At 42.4% G+C, this 9,214-nt stretch overlaps 1 protein-coding gene across 6 annotated transcripts in view; it reads left to right on the top strand.

Moving 5' to 3' along the window:
• Positions 1–1,231: 1,231 nt before the first annotated feature.
• LOC148386691 (rho GTPase-activating protein 26-like) overlaps positions 1,232–9,214 on the top strand; it is a 76,613-nt gene continuing 68,630 nt past the window's right edge. For 4 of the 6 annotated variants that reach the window (XM_088399501.1, XM_088399500.1, XM_088399498.1 and 1 more), the window contains exons 1-3: positions 1,232–1,348; positions 3,336–3,482; positions 4,490–4,629. The gene's annotated coding sequence lies outside the window, so the exon portion shown is untranslated. Of the gene's footprint in view, positions 1,349–2,116; positions 2,209–3,037; positions 3,191–3,335; positions 3,483–4,489; positions 4,630–9,214 lie in introns of those variants that run through there. The other 2 variants (XM_088399503.1, XM_088399502.1) reach the window with 2 other exon arrangements.

Raw genomic sequence — 9,214 nt, 5'->3', positions numbered from 1 at the left:
ACAAGTGCCATATGTCCAAAAGCAAAACAGCTCACATGTGTTCGATGCATTAGCAGATTTGTTATGGTTTGAAATATATTTATCTCTCCAGGGGTGGGGGCTCTTTTAGGGATATTACTTTAAATGCAATCAAGATGTATTTAAAAAGACATTCAGGATCTAGTTGTAAAAGAATAAGGTCATGTTCAATATGTGGAATTGGCTCGAATTAGTAAAACATTGGTACGATCCAAGGTTGAGATTGGATGATAACATTAGCAGTGAATAAAGAAGCCTTGAGGTTGTTGATTGAAAACATGCTGGGGTCACTTGCCTTTTTCTAATCTTCCTCCAAAGGCTATGCTGCATTCATGAAAACATTTTATAACATGATATCCCCACACTGATATAACAATGATGTACATTTCATTTGTTTTGACCATTCCGTGGTAAGCCGTGCTAACCTTGAAGCATTCCAAACAGCCACTCTGTTTTGCAGTCTAATTATACAGCTGTATTATATCAGCGAGTGTGTGTGCAGATAGTAAGCAACAAACAACTTTTAATTGCTGCAGGCCAACACGCTGGCAGATGTGACAGGAACAGCGAGTCATTGTGAAGCGCTGACCAGAGGAAGCGTAGACGAGAGGTAATGAAGGTGTAATTTGCTAACCATCTGTGAGGTGCCTCGCTACCCCCGGGGGCTTCCTCCTCTCCGGAACTCCTCCTCCTCCTCCGCAGGGGCACAGGTGTTGGCAAGAGGATGAGGAGGAGGTAAGAGAAATAAAAATGGCGCAGGAAGGACGGAATAATGTTGCATTCAAATTCATCTTCAATCAAAGGTACGCTTAGAAAAGTTCAACAGGGGGGCTCAACCAATCATGCAATGAAAAATATTGAGAGTAAAATTATATTCACATCAAAATCTTACACCATTTTGGCCAGGCTAATTTTTCAAAACACTATTAACCTGGAGTGCCACAGGGTTTCATACTTAGCCCACTTTAGTTTTGTTAATACCAGGATGTATTTGATGACTTTTTTTAATCCAATGTGGGGGTCATCAGGGTTCTACCTCTAGCCCAATTTAGTTTTTATTGTCCATGCCTCATTGAGAATTTTTCTACTGTCATTTTATTTTTTAATATCATAAACCTTGTTAATAATTGAAGCCGTTTTGTCCTTTTTGCATTCTTTTTGCGTTGTTATAATATACCTCCATGCCACTAGAGGGTCTCCCATGCTTTGTCATGCTTTTTACTGGGAAGTGTATAAAAACTCGCAGTGGACTTGAAGACGGGTTGACAGCTTGACAGGACGCCAACAGTTTGGGATTGTGTCATATGCATTGAAAGTAGCAGTGTTTTCGGTAAGAAATAGGATTTATTTTATTTGAGGATTTATTTGCTGTGTTGTTTGCTTGGAAAATAAACCTGCAGGTCTTTTCTTTATCTTCACCAACTTTGCATACTTCCAGTGCAAAGGCACACGTGATATTGATCAGCCCCCAAGAATTTAGGCAATTCAGACAGTTGTCACACTGCGTCAATCCTAGTCATCTTGACCTTAATATTTATCTAGCATTTTTGTATTTTACAAGTCATAACCAGAACAAGTATATATCCAACAATATTGTCTTCAAATACTGCACAAGACTTTTTCACTTGTTTAGTTGCTTTTGTAAGATACTGGTGCAAAAAAGGTGAAACATTAAAACTAAAATCCTAAATTAATAATTCATACCACAGGAGAGTGGACAGGTTGGATAACTCCTTCATAAACTAATGTAATTTCTACCAGAGGCAACTGAGGCCATTGTAGCCTATGCATATACTCAACATGCATACTGTTCAATCTTTGTCAACAGTCTTGCCAGACTTTATGTTGCAGCTTGAATTTTTTTTTGCAAAGCGTGGTGTTGAGCTATGCTTGGACAAACTGACACATCGGATCAAAACAAATCCAACATAATCAGATTTGTCCACACAAATGCCCCCCGTGTGTCACCTCCTCCGGGCCTGCCCTGTGACCCCCGTGTCACCCTGTAAACTCCCCACTTCCCCTTGAACATGCAAGGCCAGTGGAAGTGACTTACCCCCACCCCTCCCTTCTCTCCTCCCTCCACCGCCTCTTCCTCCTTTTGCTTTGAAGCACTCCAGTCAGCCATGTTGTGCCGACTGCCTCTCTCCGAGGGGCATAGAATGGCTTTAAGACTGCCGGGCTTCCTTGGTAATGACCTGTTTCTTTTTCTCTTGTCCTCTGCCGGCTGCTCAAAAAGTGTGGGTGGCGGCTCGTTGGGTTATCATGAATGAATATGTGCATAAGTGATGTGGACAGCAGCAAGACTAGTCAGCAGTGTTGTATGTATCATCAATTAGTCTACAGTCAATAAATCGATGTTTTTAGGCTACATTCAATGGTGGTTATCCATATGCTAGGATTTCTTGCTTGGCCTCTTGACTGATTAAATTGTGGCCCCTTAAGTAGCTGACTTGTTGGCCGTGGAACGCAGCAGGTGGTTCACAATCTGAATGGGCTTTTGCTGGTGAGTGCAGGTTTTTTCCCATGCTTGAAGCTAGGTTGGGATCCCCCCCACCACCACCACCTTCCTGTACAGTTCTTCAGATTTAGCTTATTTCACATTCCTGGTTTGACCCGTTTGTTTGTGAATGGAGATTGCAGAGATCCGAATGTGGGGTCCCACAGGGTTCCGTCTTAAGCCTCATTCAGATTTGATTTTAGGTTACAGTCATTTGAAGTCTCTCCCGTATGAGCTTAATGAGCGGGTAGCAAGTGTTGCCCAATTCATATGTGTCTCTGCAGCACTCATGTAGATCCACGGGATCATTAGGTAAACAAAAGGGCAGCGGAAGCGAGGGAACACGCTATCAGCAGGTTATCTGCTGGGCTGTTGACTCTTGTCTCTTATCACTTACATGAACTCCACTCTGATGTGCAGCGTGTGTGTGTGTGTGTGTTGCATAGTTTACTCAGAATTCTTTCTCGCATAAATACCGTGGGAGTGTATGCTCTTTCAACAGTATCTCTGTATTTTTGAAATGTAACTGTATATATTTGCGTCTGGGTGTGTCTGTGAGCGCTGCAGAGGCCGAGCATCTGCTGGGAATGATAAACCGCCGCGGGAGTGTTAAGCCACATTTTCCTCCACATCCAACTTTTTTTTTTCCCCCCATTTATTGTTTTATTTTAGGTACCCGCAACTATTACATAATCTCATCAAATGTGCAAAAGGGTTTTATGTTGGTACCAAAAGTATAACAAAGTTCATTTTGGTAAATAAAGGTGGAAATCTTCCTTCTTTGTTTTCATGATTTTTTTTTTTTTTTTCTTTTCAGTGATAATGGTGCCCGGATCGCTTGTTTGCATTGCGACACGTCCGGAACCGGAGTTCATTCAAGGATATATTCCGTCCAATTTCTGTCATAGGAGCTGTGTCAACAGGATAGTTGTTAATCAGTGAGCCCCACTGGAGGCCAAGCGAGGTAAGATAAGTTCATCTATTATGGGCTCCAATAATGTTGAAAGTTCATCCCAGCAGTTCCAAAGACTTGCTTGTATTATTTTTCACCTTCATTTCCACTGACCCCTGGTTCAATCCTGAACTCTTTTCTCTTCCTGCGTCCATCCTCCACGCTAAATGAGAACCAGACGTTCAGCAGAGCTAATCAAGATGTCCTGAGCTTGAATGAGCCTTATTATGGGATGGGTAAACAGAGAGTTCCGATGTTGCCGGAGGCAATGAAATCCCAAGACAGACCGTGGTTGATTGAGAGAAAAGATTAACGACGTTTAACAGATACCGAAGGAAGAGTCAGACTACTTTTGGGTTGGAAAATGTTTAAAAAATATTCTAATAATTTGGCTGGGTCATTCTCAAAATGTGGCACAGGTACCATGAATAGGCTCCCTCTAGTGGTATGCAAAATAATTCCAATAAAAAGTAAGTCGTTTTCGTCATTTAATAGCACTAAGGAGAAGTGAGCTGAAGTTACTATGACAGCACTGACGCAGATGTTGTGGCTTCCGCTGACACAAATTGCCACGTGCAAATTTACGTACAATAGCATGCTCAAACAATGTCCTCACAAACTTTCTGTATGAAGCTGTTTCATGCTTGTTCTCTTTTGCTTTTGTTTTCCTTCTGCACTTCTGTTTTTCATTTGGCAGACAACAGTAACGGGGAGGAAGGAGGCGGGATGCGGAGTGCGTAGCGCGCTCAGTATTTATAGGCCGGCGTTCTGACCAAAATGATCCGTGTCCCGCAGAATAACTTCCTCTGGCCTCACCGCTAAATAACAGGAAGTCTTCAATTGTGCACATTTATTAATCCTAACACATGGCCAGGCTCTGACGCTTGTCAAAATGAGCTCTTGTCTACATTCACTCCGAACTTCACCTCCAACTTTGCTGTACAATAAAAGTACAGTTACATATGTACTTTTGTAATTGGGATTGTGCTTCTAACTCAGTTCTGCTGATTACTTTGCAGACCCAAAGCTTTGGCTGCAGGAGGTCCGGGGACCACAGTTTGAGAAACACTGGCGTAAACGTCCTTCATTTTCTGCAATCATTGTAAACATGCACGTCGTCTACAAAGCCTGGCCTCTATTACCAAGCTCTTCAATGGAGGTAGGCAAAGGGGGATGCGGTGGGTCAAAGGTGAGACCGTGTTAATGGGTGATGTGGGGGGTCTTTTCTGCTCAGTTGACCATCACCACCACATATACACACGCACACACACATGCATACACAAAGCAGCATGGCTCTTTGCTCTCTTTCGGATGCTTCAAGACGAAGCAAAAACCACAAATGCTGATTCTGCACCTGGCAGTCATGATAGCGTGCACATGTTTTCAAGCCCAATCACTGTGACCACACTCAAAGGGGTCAGACGGTACAGATCCAGAAACGATTATATTTAATTCCAGCAGAATGCAGATGATCTGTCAGCAGCTGTGAATCCATTTGGGGCGAACAATTGTGGCTATGTTTTAACCAGATATTTGAACACAAATGGTGGAGCAATACACGCAGACAGAAATTTACAAGCAAATACTCCCCCTCTCAACAAAAATGAATTGCATCTAGTGTCACTATATGTCGCTGTCATAGAATGATGTGCAAAAGTTGCACAATTTCCCGCAGCACAAGTGATGCGTCGGACCACAGTAGTTGTAAATCACTGCAATAGGTTATTTATTGGATCATGTCGATTTGAAGGGTGGCGCCGGGTTGCCTTTTTTCCTTGCCTTAGATGTGGTTTCTGTGTCTTGGTGGCACTCCCCGTGGAACCATCGGCAGCTAGCTTGCCACCCAGTAGGTGTGACCGCACTCAAGTGCACTTAATGCCAGGTTGTGTCCGTACCGCCGTTGTATGCTACAAATAGCGCAAGGGTCTTAAAACGAGCCTGTGTATTTTGCGAGGGTTCCTGTTTCCTCACTCAGGTGAGTGTATTATCTGTGTGTACGTGGAGTTGAGTACGGTTGCGTAATCGCCATGTGCCTCGGTGCCTGGAGCCGGCAGCTCGTTAACCTGCCTTCCTTCCTGCTGTCACCTCAAACTAAATAAACACGCGGGCTATCTGCACTGGGCGTGCGTGTGCGCACACACTTGCATGCATTTGCGTGCACACACACATGCCTAAATACCCATACTCCCATTCGTGTTCATTTCCTCTCTATGGCTCGCTTTCTTACTTTGCCAAAAACAAAAGTTGACCAAAAGCTTTTTTTTCTGGGATTTGGAAAGATTGCGTACACAGCACATAATAAGACTGTCCAAATTAATTACAACTAAAATACAAGAAACATTTTAAACATTTAAAATGTTAAAATAAAAAGTAAACGAAATGACATCCTAATCAGAATTCATTCAAATTGACAAATTGGGACAAACCCAAAAATGACACCAAGTTCTAAATTTGTTTGCAGCGTAAGAACAAAAGTAGGAAGATAAATGAGTCACAGATTTGTGAATTAAATGTTCAGAATTTATGAATGAGACCCAATAAGAGGGGTAAGGCAAGGCGAGTGCCCCACATACACAGAAAGACAAGAATACCCGTACACACACACATGAGCACTGATGTTTCACTTTTATTTATCCTGTGGGGAGGATGTTACAGTTAGGATGGGATACAACATGTCATTGAGGAATTCCACCCCCCTGTCAGTGGAAAACAATCTGCTGGGACTCTTTGAACTTTGCGACAAGACACCCTGATAGCAAAAAAAAAAATCTAAAGCAAACCCTCTGACATGATATTGCAATGCAGGATTTATTGTTTGTGTTTGGATGCTTTAGAAAAAAAACACATCAACAGCTGTAAATATTGGGAAGGAAATGCAGCTCTTGATTTTATTGCTCAACATGAAGTCATTGTTTGACAAACGTTGTCTTCCTGCACCATCCACTCTGGATTTCCTTTATGGAGAACATTGAAGATGAATGATGTCTTCAATGTTTTTAATGCTTGTGCCCTGGCTAGAAAAAAGGACCATATTTGGGAACAAACATTTGTTTTTGCGGGGAGGGGGGAATTTTGTGCAATCTTCCAGTCAAACCAAATGATAAAAAGCAAAACTATTCCAAAAACGAAATGAAGAGATAATCCCGCAAAGTATTGTGCAACACCAATTTATAACAAAGCAGATGACTCCAATTGCCCCCCCCTCCCCAAGATAACATCACCATCTTCCCAAATGGTTACCACACACTGCACTGCATGTAAACACACTATTTCACTTTCTTTGTCTTGTGGCCTTTTAAGTGTGCATAATACCAACTTTTGAAACCTAACCCTTCCATTCCTAAACGGATAAAACCACATGTAACAAAACCACATGAAGCTCTTGTGTTACTTTCATAAAAATAACTAACACAGCCCCCCGTTTATATGTATTTATTCTTAACTTTGGAGCCCCGCATTCATCATGTGGGCTCAGCTGGCACACTTTTAAATAACTTTTTTTGTTTAGCTTTAAAAAAAAAAAAAAAGTAAAGCTGGGGGGAGGAGTAGCAGTGGAAGCATTAATAAACAAAGAAATAAATAACCTTTATTGCCGGCCAGACATGACAGTTGGTTTATGGGCCGCCCATAAACTGGAAGAGCCAGCTTTAGAATTTACATAATTACTTCCTGGTGTAAATTACTCAAACGACCCCCCCCCCTAAAAAATTCTACCTACCGGTACTCCCTTACTGGGTTACATGACTTGACAACAGACTTAGCACACCTTTTTGTTTTGTGGTGGAACCTCTAGAGAAGTTTTATTAGTGATGGGATGAATTAATGTCATTTCCATGCATTTCAATGGTGAAAGATGATTTGAGTGGTTTGCGTTATGAATAAATGACATTTCTAAGTCCAGGCACCATTCTGCTTAAGTGAGGTTTTGTATATTTGATCCAATGAATTCTTCATAAAAATATTGTGAGAGACCGCAGGAATGGAGCAGTTTCATGACACAAAATGTGACAACGCCAAAGAAAACAGACTTCATTTGTGAACTCACTAGTCCGGTTTTTAAACCGCAAAAACCAATAAGTTATCCAATTCCTTCCGATTTCTCCCTTCCCACTTCCTGTACGAGAAGGAGACGTTCTCTTGGCTGGAAAGGCATCTTGGTATATCGCTTCTTAACATCAGCAGAAATCCTGATTCTGTTTTTTGTGCGTAAAGTCTTGTGTGTTGGTGTGAGCATCGTGTGGTTGTGCGAATGTGCATGCACGGCTAAATGAATGGGATTGTTTTTATTTGCTGGTTGTGTGTAGGACACAGGAAGCCTAAAGGGAGGCCCCTGGCTCTCATCGTTTGTTATGGAGTGAGCTGGAGGTAGTGTGTGTGCCAGTTATAGTGGCATCTCTGCTGACGGAGTCTCAGTGGAGCCAGACCATGGTGCAATTGTACACATGCACATTTTTTTTCTTGAGGGGACCCATCAAAGAGGAATGTCTTGATAATAAAGGTGGAATTGCAAGGGGTTGGCTTTAAGCTCTAAAGACGCACAAATTTGAAACAGTTTGCTGGTGTCTCAATTTGAAGCACCAGAGTGGCAAGAATAAAAAGAAATGCATATGAAGATGGGCAGAGTGATGATGGCTAATCCACAAATAGAAGCATTAAGCTTTTAAGCAATTCTTCCTCGTCTATTTTTATCTCATGTGACCTCCTCTTGATAGCTACAGTATTCGTCTGTGTGGTTTCCAAGGTAACACGATTCTCATGTTTATCAAGCCTGAAAAGGAAAGGGGCACCAGCGTCTCATTTCGTTTTGTTTTGATCTGTTTTTACTCCCCCCCCCTCCCAAAAAAAATGTCACCTACTTATTTGGAGTCCGTGTTTGTCTGACTGTGTGTTTGAGGAGAATAGAACAGGGCCTCTAATGTGTTCCGTTGTTCTCAATAGAGACAGGAAGTCGGGCATGTCATTGTACTTGTGGGGACAGAGGGGTCTTTGTTTGGAGCGAGGTCGCTGAGCAGGTGCCGCACTTTCTCTCGCTCTCTCCACACACGCCCGTCCGTCCGTCTGATTTGGAATATTACACTTTTAGTCTTCATGTTTTTTCAACATTGTACGCTCTCTATATCATCAATCATCATTGTAACGTAGTCTAATGATTACATATTTGCCATGTCTTGACATGGACTTGCTGTTGGTCTAAAAAAAGCGCCATTTGATTTCCCCCTGGCCCCCCGTGTGCTCCTCCATTAATAGTCATGTGACGAAATCACACGCTTAGAAATAGTAACTTTGCTCTGGGGCTTTACCCAAACAGGTGGGAAGATGAAATGGCCTAGATATTTTGAAAAACATAAAAAATGGTATAATGATATGATATTTGCTGTATGGAATACTGTAACTTTGTCATGTTTTGCAAGAAGCCTTAATGGTGACACATGACCTTCAGGAACCGAGATCACATGACGGGAAGTTGACAGAAAGAGAAAAGGTCAGCCGGCGGGAAGCCGAGAGTGGCAGCGATGCAAAAAGAAAAACATTGAACCATGGTGGCATATGCCCTAAGCGTGCACGTGCTAACGCACACACATTCTCACACATATGAAGAAACGTGACTTGACCTCTTCTCCCTCAACGGCCTATAGGCTTGCTAGCATCGGACACGGCGACGTTGTTGTGTGTACGTGCGGCGGGTTGCCATGGCGATGTTCCTTTTCGCTCACCATATTGACTAAACAGATGTATGTTAACAG

The sequence above is a fragment of the Syngnathus floridae genome, chromosome 15 (assembly GCF_059516105.1).
Source record: "Syngnathus floridae isolate MCC-2025c chromosome 15, RoL_Sflo_1.0, whole genome shotgun sequence".
NCBI classification, from domain to species: Eukaryota; Metazoa; Chordata; class Actinopteri; order Syngnathiformes; family Syngnathidae; genus Syngnathus; species Syngnathus floridae.
The sequence above is the reverse complement of the archived record's forward strand: the minus strand, read 5'-3'. Positions and strand labels throughout refer to the sequence as shown.